This window comes from Macaca mulatta, chromosome 8 (genome assembly GCF_049350105.2).
Source record: "Macaca mulatta isolate MMU2019108-1 chromosome 8, T2T-MMU8v2.0, whole genome shotgun sequence".
Lineage (NCBI taxonomy): Eukaryota > Metazoa > Chordata > Mammalia > Primates > Cercopithecidae > Macaca > Macaca mulatta.
This window is the reverse complement of record NC_133413.1, coordinates 58,663,022-58,685,823: the sequence shown is the minus strand read 5'-3', so window position 1 is coordinate 58,685,823 and position 22,802 is coordinate 58,663,022. Positions and strand designations below refer to the sequence as shown.

The 22,802-nt window shown below is 46.1% G+C and overlaps 1 long non-coding RNA gene across 1 annotated transcript; it reads right to left on the bottom strand.

The window, feature by feature from the left end:
- Window positions 1-494: 494 nt before the first annotated feature.
- LOC144330788 (uncharacterized) lies at window positions 495-10,364 on the bottom strand. The gene is made up of 3 exons (XR_013397269.1): window positions 9,921-10,364; window positions 5,783-6,050; window positions 495-3,697 (listed from the first exon to the last, which is right to left on the bottom strand). It is a non-coding gene; the product is annotated as an uncharacterized LOC144330788 (long non-coding RNA).
- Window positions 10,365-22,802: the final 12,438 nt, after the last annotated feature.

Genomic DNA, 22,802 nt, shown 5'->3' with positions numbered 1-22,802 from the left:
TGAAATGACAAAATTACAGAAATGGAAAAAAGACGAGCATCCAGGTGAGTGATGATGCAGGGCTGGGGTGGGAGGAGAACCGCGAAGGGGTGGTACAGGGGGATTGTCGTGGGGCTGGATGAGCTCCGGCCTGGCTCTGGTGCTGCTTATCCTAACCTGCCCACATGATAAACAGAACTGCACATACCTTGAACCAGTGTCAGGTCCTGGCTTTGATTCTGCACTATTTTACAAAGGATGTACCCACTGGGGGAAACTGGGGGAAACACTGAATCTACCCATACATTTTCACAGCTTCCTGTGAACCTATAATTATTTCAAATAGAAACTTTTTAAAATCTGAGCAGAATCTAAAAAATGTGAAGAATGCATATACTCTAGGACTCAGCAAAAATATCCCAGTAACAAACAGTTTGAAAATGTATTCTTTAAAAGACACACACACAAAAAAATACAAAACAACTAACACTAAATATAACAAAAGATAAATAAGATTTTTATGAGGAAAATTATAAAACTTTATTAAAATGTCTTTCTAAAGAATTTAAACAGAGAAATAAGCAATCATGTTTGTGGATTAAAATACTAAATATAATACAGTATTAGTTCTTCCCCAGTGGATCTATAGATTCAATGCGATTTCATTTGAAACCCAACAAGCTTTTTTGTGAAACTTGATAAACTGATTGAAAAATGTGTAGGAGGAGTAAAAAGCAGAGAATAGCCAAGACATTCCTAAAATAAGACTAAGGTGTAAGGAATTGACTCACAGATATCAAAAATCATTGTGAAACTACAGAAAGTAGGACAATGTGGTGCTTATTTAGAAACAGACAAGCTGACAAAGAGAACAGAATGGAGGCTAGATCTAGACCAACGCACGAATGGAAGTTTTCTGTATGCCCAAGCTGGTATTGCAAATTAGCAGAGAAAAGATGATTATTCAATAAATGGTGGTGGGACATTGATTGCACATATGGGTATTAGATTATTGGCACACGCCATGTACAAAAATCAATTCTAGTATATTGAAGACAAAGGAGAAAGGCAAAAAACACAAAATTTAAAAGGCAAAATATGAACACATCAAGACAGTGAGGAATTTCTTAAAATACCACAGCAAAAATATAAAGGGAAAGATTGATGATTTCTACTGAACTAAAATGTTTAAATTCTATTCTAAAAAGACCTTATAAAGGGAATGAAAAAACAATTATCTGGGAGAAAATTTTGTCACACTTGTAACTGACAAAGGATTATTGTCTATAACATATATATAAAGAACTGTATTAGTAAACAACTCTGAGATGAAATGGGGAAAGGCTTGAAAATACTTCACAGAGAGAAATAAAAAACGGTTGTAAGTACATGAAAACACACAAGCTCATTAACAGCCACAACAAAAAACCATTTCGTACCCAGCAGACTGGCAAAGATTTTAACGTTGACAATACCAATGCTTGGGAAGGATCTGGAACTCTGTGCACACGCCCAATAGAAAGTAATTGTTACAACCCATTTGGAAATCAACTGAGCAGTCTAGAAAATGTGAAGAAAGCATGTGCTCTATGAGCCCACAACTCAACCCCTGGGGAAATAAGGGCCTTGGAGACCTGCTGTGTCTGTGCAGGAAGAGATGGAAGACAGTGGGCACAGTGGCTCTTTCTGTAGTAGCAGAAAGCCAGGCGCCAATCCAATGTCCGTAACAAAAGGATAGTATACTCCTTCAACTGAAATCCAGAAGGCAAGGAAAGTAGATAAATCACAGTTACACAAAAAACATGGATAAATCTCAGAGACACACAGAACTGAATGAAACTAGAAATCGGCCGGGCGCGGTGGCTCAAGCCTGTAATCCCAGCACTTTGGGAGGCCGAGGCGGGCGGATCACAAGGTCAGGAGATCGAGACCACAGTGAAACCCCGTCTCTACTAAAAATACAAAAAATTAGCCGGGCGCGGTGGCGGGCGCCTGTAGTCCCAGCTACTCAGGAGGCTGAGGCAGGAGAATGGCGGGAACCCGGGAGGCGGAGCTTGCAGTGAGCCAAGATCGCGCCACTGCACTCCAGCCTGGGCAACAGCGTGAGACTCCGTCTCAAAAAAAAAAAAAAAAGAAACTAGAAATCACAGAATAATATATAAAGTATGATTCTGTTTATTTTAAACTCAAAAAAAAGAAAAACCAAACTAGCTATTGTTTAAAACAACAAACATGTGGAAAAACTGTGAAGAAAATCAAGGGAAGGATAAACACAAAATTTAGGATATAGTACTTGCAGGGGACAGAAGAAAGGGACGGCTCCGGAAGGACCCAGAGACCTCAAACGGGATGGTGGCCATTTACTTAAACTGGCAACTGAGTTTACGGGCATTATACACATAGTTAAGTGCATGTTATGCATATTTTCAAAATTACAAAAATAAAGGAAACCGAGAGGCTCCGTGGGAACCACTTGATTCTCACTGAACCTGATGGAGGGGGAAAAGGGTGCCACCTCCCTGCCATGCCCAAGGCCCGCGCTCAAGTAGCTGCTTCCGACCCCCGGGCACTCTCACCCGGTGGACCAGACACACACTATCATTTCCTAAGTGTTGGAGCATGGGAGTAAAGGAGCACGGCCAGGCCGCTCATCACTAGGAGAGGCGGGCAGGGAAGGAGCAATAGGGAGAAGCGGGACGACCCCTGGCCGCCACCCTCCACGGTGTTCCGCATTCTGCCCTTGGCCTCGGCCCAGCGTGCTTTCCACTGCAAGCCAGCCAGGTCCTACTGTGTGTTGGGGGTAAGGGGAAGGGGAGGCTATTTTGAATCTCCACTCCACGGCCTCTCCCTCTCCTCCCAAATGCTCCTCCTTCAGACCACATCCTGACGCAGCTGCAGACGCCCTCATATTCAGCATCCACCGTAAGCTTTTTCAATTGCTCCCAGTGAAAGTTTTCAGGGATGTCAAGGAGGAGGAGGAAAGGGGGTGCTATCGGGAAGGGCTGGCAATGACAAGGCCAGGGATGGTGAAGAGACCCTGCAATTAGTTCCTGACCTCCATCTCACCTCAAGCCCAAGTCCTGCCATTTCAACTCAGGGGACTTGTTTCTGGCCACTGCTGGGGCCGCCTCCTCCACTTTGGGCGCTCAGCTGTCCCGTGACCTGCCAGTCCCCTCACCAAACTGGGATCACTGCGCGGAGGTCACCTGGAATCACCCGTACCTGTGGGTCCTAGACACCCTGTGACTCATTAATGTCCCTGGTGCCAGGAAGCTACAGCAGGAAAATTCCTCTGTTATCTCAGAGAAGCCCACCTGAAGAGGCAGTCCTCACTAGATCTACGCTTATCACCTCTGTGTGAGCACAAGAATTATGGTGTCTTATCAAGCAACATTTTCCGGCCTAATTAAGGGAAACGGTCCATTTGCCCTCTTGGAAAAATAACCACTGGGCGCCTGTCTGGTGTCGTGGAAAATCACAGCATAGGCGCTTCTAAAGCACAGGCTATAAAACATTCTTCACGTCTTGTTCAAATCTTCAAAACTCCCCGGTTGAAGCTCTCAGCTTGACAGAGTCCAGCGAACTCCTCCGCCTTGAGCTCTCTGTGCCTTTGGGGCCTGGGCCGCTGCTGCTCCCTTGCAAATATAGCTGGGTCTCCAAGGAGCCTAATCAGACTCCAGATGCCCACAGGCGCTTCCTCTTTCTTCTCTACCTCTCCCTGAAAAGAAAAAAACAATCATGCTAGCAAAAGGGGAATGGAACAAGGCAAATCCAGTTTACTCGAATGCATCAGAGAGGTTTAGTGCTTTTCTCCTAAAAAATATTCACCCATAGGCAGGGCAGGGTGGCTCATGCCTGTAATCCCAGCACTTTGGGAGACCAAGATGGGTGAATCACAAGGTCAAGTGATCGAGACCATCTTGGTCAACATGGTGAAACCCCGTCTCTACTAAAAATACAAAAATTAGCTGGGTGTAGTGGCATGCACCTGTAGTACCAGTTACTCGGAAGACTGAGGCAGGAGAATCGCTTGAACCCAGAAGGTGGAGGTTGCAGTGAGCCGAGATCACGTCCTTGTACTCCAGCCTGGCGACAGAGCAAGACTCCATCTCAAATATATGTATGTGTATATATATGCATATATTGGGAGGCTAAGGTGGGTGGATCACCTGAGGTCAGCAGGTGAAGACCAGCCTGACCAACATGGTGAAATCCCAGCTCTACTAAAAATACAAAAAAATTAGCAGATCGTGGTGGTGAACACCTGTAATCCCAGCTACTCAGGAGGCTGAGGCACGAGAATCGCTTAAACCCGGGAGGTGGAGGCTGCAGTAAGCTGAGATTGTGCCACTGCACTCCAGCCTGGGTGACAGAGTAAGACTCCATCTCCGAAAAAAAAAAGAAAGAAAGAAAGAAATGTGTGGATGTGTGGCTGTGTGGCATTTGCGGAAAATGCATCAATTAAGATTATCGCTTCTATAAGAAAGCAAATCTTAGTAACCAGAAATATAAGAGGATCCTTCCAAGAAGGAGCCAGGGAAGTAATGAGATTGAGGTGGAGACAGATAGAAGGGCAGGGAAAAGGTGTGCACCACGCAAGCCACTGAGAGCACTGGAGTTTAATTCCATGGGCAATACAAATAAGCACACTTCGCAACTCCTTCCTTTAAGGAATTTACTTTACAATTGCAATTCTAATACCCAGAAGAAGTGAAAACAGGCACTGAGAGAAAGACTTGTGCACACATGTTTACAGCAGCATTATTCACAACAGCCAAAAGGTGGAAATGGCCCGAATGTTAGTCAACGGATGACTGGATAAACACAATGTGTGGATACATCACTCATGTGGGGGTGCAGGACAGAGCTGGTGATGGGGTCGTGGCCACTAAGGATGGGACCTCACAGCTGGGTCTTGGGCCAGGAGAGCCACTGCAGGCATTCTGGGAGAAATACCAGCACACAAAGACCTCATTGCGAATTACTATTATATCTAAGTACAATAAATAGCTTAAGCAGGTGAAGATTAAATTAATACAAGATAGGGCTGGAAAGGTATTTGCAGGAGACAGTGGGAAATAAGCAAGTTTGTAAAATGGTAATAAAAGGTTTTGACATATTTTGGCTTCAGATAAGACATAAATGCCTCTCAGGGGGGAAAAAAAAAACATATCCTGGTCAATAATTATGTAATATGATTAACTCTATCCCTCTGGCCTTGCAGCTCACCCAACAGAACAACCCAGGCCCTTCCTCTCCTTAGCTCCTGCAGAGGAACATGGAGTGGTGAACGCCCACCCAGCACCTTCCCACAGACTCAGACCGGAGTGTGTTTCAGACCCTGTCTAGGTTTTCCACAGAGAAGTCATGTGTCCTCTTCCACTATTTCCTCCTAATGGTTGTTAGGGCAAAAAGCGATTATTTCAGATTGCCATACTCATGAAAGCTACTAAACTATAAAAGGGGGCCAGGCACAGTGGCTCACACCCATAATCCTAGCACTTTGGGAGGCCAAGGCCAGTGGATCGTCTGAGGTCAGGAGTTTGAGACCAGCCTGGCCAATGTGGCGAAACCACGTCTCTATTAAAAATACAAAAAAATATTAGCCAGGCGTGGTGGCATGCACCCATAGTCCCAGCTACTCCAGAGGCTGAGGCAGGATAATCACTTGAACCCAGGAGGCAGAGGTTGAAGTGAGCCAAGATCATGTCACTGCACTCCAGCCTGGGTGACAGACCAAGACTCCATCTCAAAAAATAATAAATAAATAAATAAACCATACAAGGGGGGATTCTGAACTTACCAGAAACATTTCTTATTTTCCAAAGAATAAGCATCATTCAAATGTATTAAACAAAGAAATGACGAGCCAAGTGGAGGACATAATCAGAACAGAAGTGCATTTCAAAGCCAGCAGAAGTCATATTTCTAGCATGGATGCGGTGGGGCCATGTCAGTGTTCACGAACTCTGGGGACCACATACACCTGGGGCCACGCTCTGTCTTTCTCCCTGCAGACGTCAGCACCTTGCCAAGAGACAGGCACTAGGAGAGAAGGTTGTGCTCTGGACCTGAAACACGGATGAAGGAAGAAAGTAACAAAATGCAGAACGGCCCCAAGCCCCTGGCATGGCTCATGCCACAGGCCTCCCAGCCCAGCACCTGTGCCCCCCACTTCCCACTTTGATTCTAGAATGGACCCTCGACTGTCAGCAGGGTCCGGGCGGAAAGCAGTCAGCCAGCAGCGCAGCTCTTTGCATGCCTAATTCACCCTTAACAATCATGTGCTCTTCCCTAACCGAGGAAATAAGGTTCTGCACCTGCCGGAAACATACAGCTTCCCAAACCCTGCCTATTTTCCTTCATGACTATCTTCAGAAACACATGAATATGCTTCCTCTGCACTTTATTAAGGTTCATATTGAAAGAAATAGCAATGACCTGCCAGAGATGCTAAATGGGTGAGCAGAGGAAAGTCTACCATGCACACGTGTGTGAGTGATAAGTTCTCCACCAGAGAATAGGTTTTGAGGAGAACAGGGGAAAGACACACCCCCAGCTCCATCCAGATGTAACTGTGCTCACATGGAACAGGCCTCCTTTCGCTGAGCACAGTGGCCTTTCTTCCTTTATGAGAACAGGTATTCCCTTCTGTTGATCACTAGGAAATGGGGGGAGAAAAGATACTTGATAAAAGGGCAGGGATCTCTCTCCCTCCCAACCAATTCCAGATGGAGGCTGAACAGGAGGCAGCATCCTTTCTCTCTGGCCCTGGTCATCTCACAGCCCTACCCCACGCCACCCAACTCAAACCTTGTCCTGTGGATGCCCAGACCAGGTTGTTCTCCATCAGCCCTGGATTCCAGCTAATTTCAGAGAACAAAAGGGACACCTGCACACAGAGGAGGAGGAGTCCCTGGCTACTCGTGGGAGCGCAGACCTCAGTGGGCAAACCTTCCCTTCTGAGGGCCACCTCGGCACAGAGGCCTCAGCCTGAGTCTCCGCCAACCAGCGAGAAGCGGGCAGGGGGCAGGGGATACAGAAGCATAGGTGCCATGCAGGGAAGAGCCAGACTGTGTCTACTGCCAGGGGTGGATGGCACCAGCTCCACACACACAGAATAAAATGCACACAGAGCTCGTCTGACACAGTGCGTGTGCTCCTCAACTTGGCCCTGGTCAGGCACCAGGGACACTGAAAATGAGCGCAGCACAGCCCTCCTGCTCAGTGTGGCAGCCGGGCCAGCACCGCAGGGGGTGCCTGAGCCCAAAGCCTATCAGTAGGGTGACCATGGCGAACAGCAACCCACTGTGTCTTTCAAAATAGCTACAGCAGTCCCAATGTTTCCAGTGGAAAGAAATGACAAGTGCCGGGCGCGGTGGCTCACACCTGTAATCCCAGCACTTTGGGAGGCCAAGGCAGGCAGATCATGAGGTCAGGAGATTGACACTATCCTGGCTAAAACGGTGAAACCCTGTCTCTACTAAAAATACAAAAAATTAGCTGGACGTGGTGTCGGGCGCCTGTAGTCCCCGCTACTCAGGAGGCTGAGGCAGAAGAATGGCATGAACCCGGGAGGTGGAGCTTGCAATAAGCCGAGATGGTGCCACTGCACTCCAGCCTGGGCGACAGAGCAAGACTCCATCTCAAAAAAAAAAAAAAGAAATGACAAGCATTTGGGCTGGGCACAGTGGCTCACGCCTGTAATCCCAGCACTTTGGGAGGCTGAGATGGGCATATCATCTGAGGTCAGGAGTTCGAGACTAACCTAGCCAACATGGTGAAACCCCACCTCTACTAAAAACACAAAAATCGGTGGGGCATGGTGGTGTGTCCCTGTGGTCCCAGCTCTTCAGAAGGCTGAGGCAGGAGAATCGCTTGAACCCAGGAGGCGGAGGTTGTAGTGAGCCAAAATCACACCACTGCACTCCAGCCTGGGCAACAGAGCAAGACTCTGTCTCAAAAAAAAAAGAAAGAAAAAAGAAAAAAATTTAAAAACAACAAAAGCTGTCATGAACATGAACCAAGGTTAAATCCAACAGCTACTCTTTAGTAAAAACAGCATGATAAACTTTATCTATTGACTTCAACAAAGCAGAGAAGCAGTCCCTGATTTCATTTGAGTTAGAACATCTTCTGGACTCTACCTTTTCAGGAAGTACACTGAAGCTTTGTTAAAAAAAAAAAAAAAAAAGATTTGAAATGAGAGAATCCTAATGCTAAAATCAGCCAATTGCTTAAACCAACAAAATAAACTCAATCTACTTCTAAGCACCTGGTTTTGTTACAACTCGTTCGTTAAGAGAACTGAAGGTGCCCAGCACCAGGCAGGGCAGTGAATTCCTCCAGTAACCTTGGACTCAATAGAGCAAAACTGAAAACAACAAATTATTCTCCCCCCTCGAGCTTTCTATATGCATTTATTTAATGTAAATATGCTTGATGAATGCCACAAAACAGGTAAGGCCTGGTGTTCCTGGAATCTGATAGTCACTTCTGGTGACCAGGGAAGCTGGATCTTGGACTCCGAGGGGCCCTGGACCCTAAGCTTGTTCATGGCATCTCTGTCTTGTTGTGTCTCTGGAGCCATTTGGTAAAACGAGCATTTGAATGTCCAGACTCATGCGACGCCTTTCACCAGGGAGTGTTCAAACCCTTTGCAAATCTAAGCTCGCTCATCTGCAGCACGTGGTGTGTTCAGCTGGGGAGGGCTCAGCCCACTTCTGCCAGAAGGGCAGGGCTGAGTGTGTCTCCAGGAGCCCCCACCTCAGACCAGATGCCCGGACCTCAAATAAATCACCCAAGTAATCTAAGCTGAGTGTCTTGGGGGTTGGCTCCATTATCCAAATAGCAGCTTAAATCTCCCCCTCTCCTTCTCTTGGGGCCACAGTCCATAAATCTGAATGGCTTAAGAGAAGGGGCCTCAGCTCTCCACAATTCCATCCAGCAAAAACTGAACCTCAGGCTTGTGGTTTCACAGCCAAAGCACCCTCAGCTACCACACCAGGCAGCAGAAGCCGGGACAGGCCACCAACCTCTGCCTCACTGCAACCTCTACCTCCCAGGCCACCAAGCCTGCCACCAGCAACGAACCAAAGGGATGAATTTGTCAGACAAGGGAAAATATTTCAAAGGAATATTGACTGCAATGAGAAACAGTTGCCTCAAAATCTAGGTAAACACTCAAGGCATCTTCCAAAGCCCTCTGGTTTGGATTGTACTTGGTCAAGGAGGGGCCCAGATCACAAGAACCCACTTCCTGGGGACTAAAATTTGGCATTTATAGATGCACCAAGACTCCTCTAACATGGCTACTGACTGCTGCACAGTCGAGATCTAGGGCAGACTACTGCAGCTAAACCAGGACTGCCAGGGGTCTGCAGGCACTTCCCGGCAGCGCCTATGGCTGTGGGGGCCAAACCAACAGACAGGAAACTCTCCCAGTACATGCCGGGTCTGGAACGCACTTGCTCTTTGAGAATTCAACTTTTTAATATCTTACTCTTCTAAAACAGCTGTCTCTCTTCTAGACTCCTGGTTCACAGTGAACATCCCGTGTGATCATAATGCGTCAGTAGATGGAAAATCAGATTATGGGATGCAGAGATCTTAGAGATGAGAGGCAACAGAATGGAAGGAGTATTTATGGAAGCAAAGATTCTGCTCAAGACAGATGCAGCCAAGCAGACCTTGGGAGCAGAGAGGTCACGGCAGGGGCACATAGCTTCATTTAATGGCAAAAGAGACCACCTTAAGAAAAACATAACCTTTGTATCGCAGATGACATTTCACTACAGGGAACAAGTAATGTAAAACGTTATCTGCCCATCACAGAAACGTTCTTTCCTCATCTGAGAGCTGAGAGCATTGTTTGTGGTCTCTAAAACGCTTCTGAGCAAGTCACAGGCCCCCCAATGAATAAATAGGATCTAGGCACCTACTTGGTCGCTGCCGCCTGCCTCTGACATGTGAACGGGACTTTCTGTGAATGGTACTTTCACGCTGAACAGCCTCAGTGATCTCCACCTGAGAATTCAACGCTTAACTTCAGAAGAAGATTCACCTTTATTCCATTCCACTTATGCTGCAGTCAGGAGAGCCTCCACCCTGGCCCTGAGGGCTCACAGCTGCGGCCAGTTTCCCAAGAACCAGCAAACAGCCAAATCACAGCCTGGACTCACTTTGCAAAGGACTCGCCATGTTCTCTGCTTCTGCTCAGGTTGAGGGGAATGGGGGAGCTGTTCTACAGAGTCTGTGTCTACTACCCCTTCCTCCAGGTGGAAGAAAGCCCCCCACCCCCATTTGCTGTGAAACACTGATTTGAATACCCCATTTCCTTCTCTAGGCCAGTGCAGGCAAATGGAGCAAACCAAGCTGAATTCCCCGTCCCGGGCAACAGGGTTCTATCCTGCTCTGAAATAGAAAAGTTTCATGTCGTGGGGTCAGGTCTACTGTCATGAAGTAAAGCTATTACTTTCAAGAATAACACAGTCTTAAAAACCATTCATCTGATGTAAAAGGTTCTCTGCTCTTCCCCTTCCCACACATACTTAGCCACTGGGAATGGAAACATTTTAGTAAAAGCCTTTGAGAAAATCTGGGTGTTTGCAGAGGATGGAGAACTTTAAAATGTCTGAGTTTGTCAGACACAGTAACATATTTCAAAGGAGCACTGACTTCAACAGAAAACAATACCCGTCACCCAGCACATAAAAGAAATCCCTGAAATCAAAAAGGTAGCATTGATTGAGTCCCACTGCATCACACAGTGTTACTATTTTCATGGTAATTTGGAAAATAATGAGTTTGATTTTTGAAAGCACATATAAAGTACTTTAAAAGCATATCATGAATATCAAAAAATGAATCTGTAAGTTAATGCAATGTCATACAAGACTTGAAAACATGTTTAAACACATAATTCAAAATTATATCTACTCTATTGATTACAATTGCAATACAACACAACCTCATATTAAAAAACAAATAGGGCCAGGAACAGTAGCTCACACCCGTAATCCCAGCACTTTGAGAGGCCAAGGCAGGCGGATCTTGTGCCCAAGAGACCAGCCTGGGCAATATGGTGAAACCCGGTCTCTACCAAAAAAATACAAAAATTAACCAGGTGCAGTGGTGCACTTCCGTAGTCCCAGCTACTTGGGAGGCTGAGGTGGGAAGATGGCTTGAGCCGGAGAGGTCAGTGATCCTCTTAAATTTCTCCCGAGAGAAAACACAGTGAGCTGTGTTTGCGCCACTTCTCTCAGGCATGGGTGACAGAGCGAGACCCTGTCTCAAAAAAAAAGAAGAAAGAGAGAGAGAGAGAGAGAGAAAGGAAGGAAGGAAGGAAGGAAGGAAGGAAGGAAGGAAGGAAGGAAGGAAGGAAGGAAGGAAGGAAGGAAGGAAGGAAGGAAGGAAAGAAAAAGCTGCAGGTTCCCCATGCAATGAAAGTGACATTCTTGTGTTTAGATATATTTTTGCTACTTATTAAATACAAATGTTACAGGCGATGTGGAGAAGGGGGTGTAGGGATGATTCTCCCCAGGGCACACCCGGGAGAAGAGCCTGTACGGCCCCACCTCCAGGAGAAACTGCTCCAGCAACCAGTTCATCCTGCAGCTACACGACAGTGACACGAACCCTCTCGTAACACACAGCCAAAAGTAAAATCCACATGCTGTACAAATTCATCCCTACCTGACACAGCCAAGAAAAAGCACTTGATTTTAAAATTGAAGAAAAAAAAACTCTCAAGCCATTAGTATTGTTAGTATTGCCCTAATAAAACCATTCCAACATTAATGAAAGTAATTTGTAGTACACTTACTATCCCACCACCTTAAAAAATCACTTTTATCTTCCACATTTTCAAAATATTTCAACCTTATGATAACCCAATAAGCTGCACACAGAAAAAAAATCACTTCCAGATTTGGTAAAACTCAGTTGAAAGAAAACAATCCCCCCCAGATATGTATAAGAACTAGGAAAGTGACTGATCAAAACAAGGCATGTTTCCTACACAGCATATTTTGAAACCCGACACACCTACATTTCTTTCTCTCTCAGTTCCAAACATGCCCAGGAGAAGTTGCACAAATATCCTGGGTATAGGGAACAGATATGTAAAGCACCTGACACTGTGACCCAAATTACAATTGACTTTCAGTCAATTCCATCACTAAAGTAGGGCTGGCCCGTGGAGCAAGTGCAAAACTTACAGGCTTCGCTATGGTTTCTGCACCCTCTTTATCATAATCTCATTTAGTTCTTACAGCCAATGAAACCGTTTCTAAACAGAACAGTCACCCATGGATGGGGAATCGGAGCTCAGAACTTACTCAACTTAATCTTAAAAGTATGATTCTGGAAATTCATCAGGATTTACAAAGCAACACGGACTTGCTATGTGCATGCTCCTCCTAGTGACTAAACTGGGGAAATAAAAAAGATTTTCCAAAGTTCCATCGGCTCCATGTCTGACTCTCCGTAAGGGAAGCATGGGCTCCCCTGGTCCCGCGCGGAGACCACCCACAGGCGGTCTTGGCCGTGCGTTCTCCATGTTGTGTAGTGCACTCTGTCCTGCCGCGGGTCTTCAGCTTATAAAAACCTCCCGAGAGAAAGGCCTGTTCTGTTCTTGGTTTAGCAGATGACATTTCAGAAGGCCAGTGCTCATGTCCAGCACTTTACAAATAACAACTCACGCAGACCTCAGCACGTTTACCTTCAATGTCCAGCTTCTGAAAGGGTCTCGGCATCTACGGGCACTGCTATTTCTGTGTCAAATATCACCTTGTTTCACCCTATTTGTAAGCCAGATTTCTTGTGACTCCCATTAAAAATGTAAAAAAGGAGACTAACATGGTGTTTATGAGTTCTAAAAAAATCCACTAATATTTTTATTAAAATACACAGTGTCTGGGGAGACTTGCGGGCTCCCCAGGCAACATCAGCACCATGCAGGCGGGGAGGGGCTGGGGCTGGAGGCCAGGCCTCCAGGGAAGTGCTCTGGCAGCAAGTTCATCCTACAGCTGCATCACGCTGACAGGGACGCTTCACAAAGTAGTCAAAAGTAAAATCCAAGTGCTGTACGAATTCATCTTAAGCTCAAAATGCTGCAGAGAACCATTTTGTCACAGCATAAGTCACTTGTGAGTTTCCTGAGTCCTCTGGTGTTCCAGAGCCCTGTTCTGTTTATACCATCCTAGGGATCCTAGCCTTCAAGGAGATGAAACTCCACGCCAGACAGAAAGGTGCAAGGCATAGGCCAGGCCCACATCTGAAATGCAAGAAGAGGCACTTATCTGAGCGTCTCTCGCTCCCCACACCCGAGCACCTCTCCCTCCTCCATGCGCTGACCCTGCAGTCCTCCAGGGCCGTTCTCGCCCCTCAATGCTGCAGCCAGGGGGACAGTGCTAAATGTGTGTCCGCACATGTCCCTCCTCAGCTCAGGACCCTGAAGTGGCTGCCTATGTCTCTCAGGGGGAAAACAGTGTCCTCACTGACCAGCCCATGGGCTCTGACCCCTCCCACCACCCTGGCTGCTCCCCCTCCTCCTGGGCTTCCCTTCTCACCTCCACCAAGGCCGGCCTGGCCTCCTACTAGAAGTGGCTCACACCTGTAATCCCAGCACTTCGGGAGGCCAAGGTGGAAGGATCATTTGAGGCCAAAGAGTTTGAGACCAGCCTGGGCAACACAGTGAGACCTCATCTCCAAAAAAGAATTTTTAAAAAAAATTAGCCAGGCACAGTGGCATGGCTGTAGTCTCAGCAAGTCAGGAGGCAGAAGTGGGAGGCTCACCTGAGCCCAGGATTTCGAGGCTTCAGTGAGTCACCATTGCGCCACAGCACTCCAGCCTGAGTGAGAGTGAGACCCCATCTCAAAAAAACAAAAAAGGAAAAAAAGAAGTGAGACCTCCCACCCCACCCCCACATCCTCATGGTCATTTGCCAGCTGAGAACTCAACAGGATGTTCTAGCTATTTGTTTACTGAGCTATTTCAAGTGTAAAGAAGAACATGGACAATAAGATAAATATTATTTTGTCATATTTTCTTCTCTTTTTATGAAACAAAGTCTGTCAACAGGCTGGAGTGCAGTGGCATGATCTTGGCTTCCTGCAGCCTTAGCCTCCCGGGCTCAAGTGATCCTCCCACCTCAGCCTCCTGAGTAGCTGGGACTACAGGTGCTCATTGCCACACCCAACTCATTTTGTACTTTTCATAGAAACAGAGTTTTGCCATGTTGCCCCGGCTGGGCTCAACCTCCTGGGCTCAAGCAATCCACCCGCCTCAGCCTCCCAAAATGCTGGGATTACAGGCATGAGTCACCGCACCCAGCCTTCACTTCCTTTTCTAATGAACATGACTTCACGGATCACATTGAAGCCCATGCACCACCCTTCTCCCCAGAGGAAAGCATTTCCAAATCCCCATGTATACTCAGACGCTCTCAGTACTATGGGCATAGAGGCTTCTGTCGAGTCCGCCTCCAGATCTCCTCATTTCATAAGGACACCAGTCCATATTGGATTAGGGCCCACCCTAATGACCTCATCTTACCTTGGCTTTCTCTGTAAAGACCCTATTCCCCAATAAGGTCCCATTCTGAGACACTGGGAGTTAGGACTTCAGGAGATCTTCTTGGAGGGACACAAATCAACCCAGAAGAGTCTGCTATATTTTTTCTCTCAAAGTTTTAGTTTTGCTTTTCACACGTAGGCCTGCATTTGTCTGGAACTGGTTTTTGAGTGTGACGAGGAATCTCATTCATTTCCTGTCTGCATAACTTCTCCTGGTGCCTCGTATGGAAGAGTCCATTCTTCCCCAGGAGTTCTCAAAGATCCCTCTGCCTTGGATCTAGTTTCCATACACATGTGAGTCTGTCTCTGGGCTTTTTCTCCTCTGCTTAATTGAGCTATTTCCTATTTCTGTCTCTTAATTACATAATCGTATAAAGGGACTTGCTATCTGGTAGTAATAATACTCTCTCGGTACTTCCTCTCCAGATTGGGTTTTTACTGTTTACAGCTGTTAGAGTCTCCATGAGAATCTTAGGATCAACATCTCATGCTTTAACAAAAGTCGGCTGATATTTGATTGGTATTGTACTAATTAATCAGGAAGAAGTGACATTTCTTATATCAAGCCTTCCCAGCAGTGCACACAATCTCACTTCCTACTTGCTCATACATTCGATGAAGTCTTACTGTTTAGTCCAAACATATCTGCACAAGTTTGTTTCATTTGTTATAACCTACAAGTGTTAAATTCTGTTTATCTGGAGAACCCAGATTAACACAGTGCAAAACAGTTTTTTGTAACTACTTCAAATTACCCTGTGACTACCTCCCTTCCCCTCCTCATATTAATAAAGAAAAGAAAATTCTGGTGTCAAACAAGGTATTGGAGGTAAGGACTGCGAAAGCTCCTAACATCAAAAGCCAATGCTGGCCAGGCATGGTAGCTCACGCCTGTAACCCCGGCACTTTGGGAGGCCAAGCGGTGAAGATCACTTCAGCCCAGGAGTTCAAGACCAGCCTGGCCAACATGGTGAAACCCTGTCTCTACAAAAATTACAAAAATTAGCCAGGCATGATGTCATGCTCCTGTAGTCCCAGCTACTTGGGAGGCTGAGGCAGGAGGATGGCTTGACCCTGGAAGGTCAAGGGTGCAGTGAGCTGTGTTTGCACCATTGCATTCCAGCCTGGGCAACAGACCAAGACTTTGTCTTTAAAAAAAAAAAAACAAAAACAAACAAACAAAAAAAACAGCCAATGGGCCTGGCGTGATGGCTCATGCCTGTAATCTCAGCACTTTGGGAGGTCAAGGTGGGTGGATCACAAGGACAGGAGATCGAGACCAGCCCCGTCTCTACTAAAAATACAAAAAAATTAGCCGGGTGTGGTCGTGGGTGCCTGTAGTCTCAGCTACTCCGGAGGCTGAAGCAGGAGAATGGCGTGAACCCGGGAGGTAGAGCTTGCAGTGAGCCGAGATCGTGCCACTGCACTCCAGCCTGGGCGACAGAGTGAAACTCCATCTCAAAAAAAAAAAAAAAGAAAGAAAAAGGCAAATGGTGGCATCTACCATTCTAGTGCAATGCCAAAGATGTCATTCCTCAACTCATCATGTTACATCTCTCACCCACTAAGATTATAAAAAACACAGCCAATATAGTTTCAGGATTTGTAGTAGGGAAAAAAAAAAAAGATGGTGGCAAAGCTTTACACTCTTGCCTTGCCCTTTTGATTTCCTGAGCTGTGATTCACACGGCCGCATGATGCTCCCTGCTCTCGAGGGAGGACCTCACAGGCAGGAGGGGCCATTCCACACACTGCTGAACAGACCCAGGGCTGCTGGACCCCGGCAGCCATGGAAGAATCGGGCAGGCCGCCTCAGCACACACTGGGACATTCTCTAAGGAGCAGTGGGGCTGGAATCATAAATATGCCTGTGAGCACATATAAGCTGCCTATCTGGGGACTTGCAGAAATAACAGGAAAGGGGGTGCTCTGCAGGAGGGGAGAAGAAGTCCTCGATGGGCCTGGGAGGCCAGAAGCCTAGGTTGTCAATATGGTTGTCAATAGGAAGGAGGCTATCATGAATGCCTGTGTGTTTGCCTGCCCCACACAGCGGTGTCCCTGGAAAGACCCTTCTACCCCACCTTAGTCCCTATGGCCTGAGTGTGGCCCACCCCATCCTCCAGCTACAGAGTTTTCGCTGGAGGCCAGAGGGCTTTCATTCACCTAGGCCAGAGGGCCTGGCAAATGAGGACTATGAGTGGTTGGGCTCCTGGATGGAAAGGAAAGGCCAGATAGAGCAGGCAGCAACCCCAGGACCCCACAGGAACAACTGAGGGGTGACAATCTGAGTTTCCAGGCAGAAGAGATCCCGCCTAGGGTTGCCTCCACCTCGTGGGTGGAAAGTGGGGTGTGAGAGTGCAGGAGTCCCCCTGCGAAGAAGCCCATACAGAGGCCAAAGCCATGAAGCAACCAATTCCTTGGCAGCCAACTGCATTTTTACTGGCCTGTGAAGCATGAGACACACCCAAGGCAGGTCACTCCATGAAGGACATGGATAAAAAGTCACATCTGTGCCTAATCAAAACCATTGGCAAACTAACCGTGCAAGAGCAGAAACTTCCTTACGTGAGAGTCAACCTCTGATGGAGGGCTTCAGCAAACACAACCACTAACAACATCTTGTTCAAGCAGGAAGAAGACAAGACATTCGGGCCTGGCTGGCTGGGCCTCAGGTCTGTAATCCCAGCACTTTGGGAGGCCAAGGCGGGCGGATCACAAGGTCAGAGTTCTAGACCAGCCTGGCCAACATGGTGAAACCACATCTCTACTAAAACTACAAAAAGTAGCCCGGTGTGGTAGTGGGTGCCTGTAATCCAGCTACTCGGGAGGCTGAGGCAGTAGAATTGCTTGAACCCTGGAGGCGGAGGTTGCAGTGAGTCGAGATCACACCACTGAACTCCAGCCTGGGCGACAGAGCCAGACTCCATCGCAAAACAAACAAAAAAGACAAAGCTGAGGTTCAAATCAATGCTACGAAGAAAGGAAAGAGTACTAAAACGGAAGAGAAAATGCTTGCCATATGCGGAAGACTAGAACTTTTGAATGATGAAATAGAATATAAGCAGCGTGAAAAGTGACAGGCTAGGAGAAACAGTTTTCAATGCACATAAAACCAATGGATTAATAGCCAACATTTATCAACAGTTTCTACATAACCAACAGGGGGCCAGGCTCATGCTTGTAATCCCAGCACTTTGGGAGGCCATAGAGGGTGGATCACTTGAGGTCAGGAGTTTGAGACCAGCCTGGCCAACATGGTAAAACCCTGTCTTTACTAAAAATACAAAAATTAGCCGGGTGTGATGGTGCACGCCTGTAATCCCAGCTACTTGGGAGGCTGAGACACAAGAATCACTTGAACCCAGGAGGCGGAAGTTACAGTGAGGCGAGATCGCGCATCTGCACTCCAGCCTGGCGACAGAGCGAGACTCAGACTCAAAAAAACAAAAAAGCAAGCCATGGAGCATTACATGTAGAATAAATCCATTTATCGTGTTTTAAAAATATGTAAACACAAGAATGATGGAACTTCTCCAAGGCTGTAAGAAATGCGCGTTTTATTTTTGTTTTTTAAGTGTACAATGGTATTGACATACCATCTATTAACATTTATAAATGGATTTGTTGGGCCCAGCGCAGGGGCTCATACCTGTAATCCCAGCACTTTGGGAGGCCGAGGTGGGCAGATCACAAGGTCAGGAGATCAGACCATCCTAGCTAACAAAGTGAAACCCCGTCTCTACTAAAAATACAAAATAATTAGCCAGGCATGGTGGCGGGCGCCTGTAGTCCCAGATACTCGGGAGGCTGAGGCGGGAGAACGGTGTGAACCCGGGAGGCGGAGCTTGCAGTGAGCGGAGATTGCGCCACTGTACTCCAGCCTGGGCGAAGGAGCCAGACTCCGTTATCAAAAAAAAAAAAAAAAAAAAAAAAAAAAAAAAAAAAAAGGTTGGTGTGAATTCTGTAAATGTTTGGTAGAGTTCAGCGCAAAGCATTTGGGCCTGAGCTTTTCTTTGCAGTTAGTTTTTTTTTCTTTTTTAAATTACTAATTAGATCTCTTCTTTTTATGGTTCTATTCAGATTTTCTGTTTATTCTTGAGTTAGTTTTTTAGTTTGTGTCTTTCTAGGAACTTGTCTTTGTTATCTAGCATGCTGGCATAATCCCTTTTATTTCTGTAAGATCAGTAATAATACCCCTGATTGGAGTCATTTCAGTCTTCACTCTTTTTATTTTCTTGGTCAGTGTAGTTAAAGGCTTGTCAAATTTGCCCATGTACAGACTCAGCAGAACTCAAGGTGTCAAGAGACACCAGATGCCATCTGAGTCCCACTCTCATGTGTAGTGGTGGGTCAGCAAGCGCTCATCCCTCCATGCATGCTCCAGAATCACACTCTCTTCCCTTTCCCTCAATGACATTCAAGTAGCATTGAAATTGGTCCTGTGTAAGTATTTTGGAAAACTTTATTTCTACAAAGGTAAAGGCTTAAATAACCTCAGTAAATGTTGAGCACAAGTTTCACATTTTGAAACTTAAATTAAAAATTAAAACCAGCAGAATGATCAAACAATGACACATAATATCATTAGAAAATATATGTAGCATTGGCCGGGTGCAGTGGCTCACGCCTGTAATCCCAGCACTGTGGGAGGCTGAGGTGGGTGGATCACCTGAGGTCAGGAGTTTGAGACCAACCTGGCCAACATGGTGAAATCCCATCTCTACTACAAATACAAAAACTAGCTGGGCATGGTAGCAGGTGCCTGTAATCCCAGCTACTTGGGAGGCTGAGGCAAGAGAATTGCTTGAACCCAAGAGGCGGAGGTTGTAGTGAGCTGAGATCATGCCATTGCACTCCAGCCTGGGGGACAAGAGCAAGACTTTGTCTCGAAAAAAAAAAAAATATGTAGCATCCTAGCCGGGTGCAATGGCTCATGCTTCTAATCCCAACACTTTGGGAGGCCATAGAGGGTGGATCACTTGAGGTCAGGAGTTCAAGACTAGCCTAGGCAACATGGTGAAACCCCATCTCTACTAAAAATACAAAAATTAGCCGGGCATGGTGGTGTGTGCCTGTAGTCCCAGCTACTCGGGAGGCTGAGGCAGGAGAGTCGCTTGAACCTGGGAGGCAGAGGTTGCAGTGAGCTGAGATCACACCACTGCACTCCAGCCTGGGTGACAAAACAAGACTCTGTCTCAGAAAGAAAAGAAAAGAAAAGAAAAGAAAAGAAAAGAAAAGAGAAAAGAAAAGAAGGGAAGGAAGGAAGGAAGGAAGGAAGGAAGGAAGGAAGGAAGGAAGGAAGGGACATATATGTAGCATCCATGATCAACTTACTTTGAAGTCATTTTCCCTCTGTTAACTAAGATTATTTAACCAGCCTCCAAAGTAGATGACCTAAGTACTAAAATGTTAGAACCCGAAACCTGGACAGTCCCATAATTTTCAGAAGGACAAAAGGGTCCTTGTGCTTGCCTTACTGCTATGGCTTCCTGAAGTCACTGCCTGGGCAAGGAAAGGATGTCTCATGTGCTGTGCACTTAAAGGATATGGGCGAGTGGCTGTTCATTTCTTCTCTGTAATAAAGAAGTGATAAGAGTGGAACTTAAGTCCTAATATCGGTGGTAGCCTGGACAAGGACAAGATCATAACATGAGAGAAACAGCCTTCACAGCGACCTTTCCTTGAAACTCACATCTGTGCCCCTGCACACAGTGTGCAAGTGTACACACACACACACACACACACACACACACACCCCTGAACTAACCCCAAAACAGAGATAGAGAGATCTGAGCAGAACTAAGTCAGACGCACAGCTCCAGCTGCAGCATGCCCTGGAATCAGGCTCATCCAAGTCATAACAGTTTGTTCCAGAAAAGAACAAGGTTTGACTGTAGCTATTCACGTTCTCTACAGTCTTTCCCTCAGATCCCAAGCTCATTTTGTCCATCAATCTGAGCATCAGTTTTGGAGGTAAAAACGTTGAGAAGCAGGACGGCACTACACGTGCGCTCTCGGGACAGCCGTGATTCTGTAGGGAGGGAAAGACACAGAAGAACAGTGAACATTATCTGTGCCATGTGGAGGACTGAGGCTTGCTCTACTAATTCCAGATGAGGAATCTAGCAGGTTGACTCTCAGATTTAAACAGTAAACAAAGAGTCAAAAACTTAAATAAAAGAGTAACTGTGACTGGATCAAGGCGACATCTGCCTTGCTAGGCTGATGACAGTGAGAAGCTCCTCCCTACCCATCAGAGATGAACAAATGAGTAAAGGAGAGTGCTGTGGACTGAACTGTATCTCCCCCAAATTCATATGGTGAAGCCCTAACCCCAAATATCATTGTATCTTTGGCAATGGGCCTTTGGGAGGGGTTAGGGTTAGATGAGGTCATGAGGGTAGGCTCCTCATGATGGGGTTGGTAGCCTTATAAGGAGAGAGAGAGGGTTGTCTCTCTCTCCTCCATGTGAGGACACAATGTGGTGGCTGGCTGCAAGCTAGGAAGGGGTCCTTGCCAGATAGCAAATCAGCCAGCACCTTGATCTTGGATTCCCAGCTTCCAGAACTGTGAGAAATAAATTTCCATTTTTAAGTCACCCAAACTATGCTATTTTGTTATAGAGACTCAAGAGAATTGATACAAGCAGCAATCACAGAGCTGGGTCTTAACTGAGCCCTATGTGTCTTTTCCTACAGATCTGCAGAGGAATGATTGGAAGCACTGTCACTTTCACGGGACTACACCATGTGTGTGTGTGTGTGTGTGTGTGTGTAAATATGTGTAATGGCTCTGATCTTAAAAAGGTCAGGACTCCAGCCTAAGCAACATAAGAAGACTCCAGTTCTACAAAAAATTTAAAAATTAGCACAATGGTGCACAGCTGTAGTCCCAGCTCTTCAGGAGGCTGAGGCAGGAGAACCATTTGAGTCCAGCAGGTTGAGGCTGTGGTGAGCTATGATTGCGTCACTACACTCCAGCCTGGGCAACAGAGTGAGACACTGTCTCAAAAAAGAAAAAAAAAATAGAGGTTAGGACACGGCAAAGAAGGATATCAATATAAAGTAAGAGTATTATCCTACCTTCCATTTTCTGTTATTGCAGATGCTGAGACACATACAATAATCACACAGTCCAGCAGGAAATACTTGCGAACTTACAATTATCTTACTAATAGGACATGCTAACCTCACAAAAATTTCCTAGAGGCATTTTTATAGCACATATATTTTCATAGCAGCATTTCCCAGTGGATAACACTATTGTATAATCAATCTTATTGATACTTTGAAGATAAATGTAACATGGACCATGGGAGTCTATAAGTTACTTTCTCGTTGGGAGCACATCAATCTAGAGAAGGAAAGAGTGTCCCAAGATGTCTGATTAGAGTGCTTTAGACCAGCAATTTTCAAATCAGTTGGTGCAGAATTCCTCACTGCTTCAGGGAAGTGGAGCCCTGGGGTGGGAGGTCAGGGGAACGGCTCCATGCTCCTCCAGCACCACCCGTCACTCACAGCTGAGCCACTTGTATCTGGTTCACATACTGGACACAAAAATTGTGGGGTTTATGTGTATCTTACATTGTATATACTTTATCTTTTCATGTTACATATTTATATACTTATATCTCTGCTAGAACTCATAAATTGACATAAAATACTATTTATAATAGGATAAAAAACTAAAAGATTGGGGGTACACTGAAACTACTAAATATTGTTGACAGAAATCAAATAAAACAAAAACAAATGGAAGGCCGGGACTGGTGGCTCATGCCTGTAACCCTAACACTTTGGGAGGCTGAGGCAGGCAGATCACTTGAGGCCAGGAGTTCAAGACCAGCCTGGACAATGTGGTGAAACCCAGTCTCTACTAAAAATACAAAAAAAAAATTATCCAGGCATGGTGGCACACACCTGTAATCCCAGCTACTCAGGAGGCTGAGGTGGGAGGATTGCTTGAACCCAAGAGCCAGAGGTTGCTGTGAGCCGAGATTGCATCTCTGCACACTCCAGCCTGGGTGACAGAGCAAGACTCCATCTCAAATAAATAAATAAATGGAAAGATACTATATTAGGGTTCTCCAGAGAAACAGAATATATATATATATATTCTAAAAACATATATATTCTGAGAAAGGGAGAGAGAGAGATTTATTATAAGGAATTGACTGGGCCGGGCGTGGTGGCTCATACTTGTAATCTCAGCCCTTTGCCCACAAAAAAGAAAAAATGAAAAAAAGA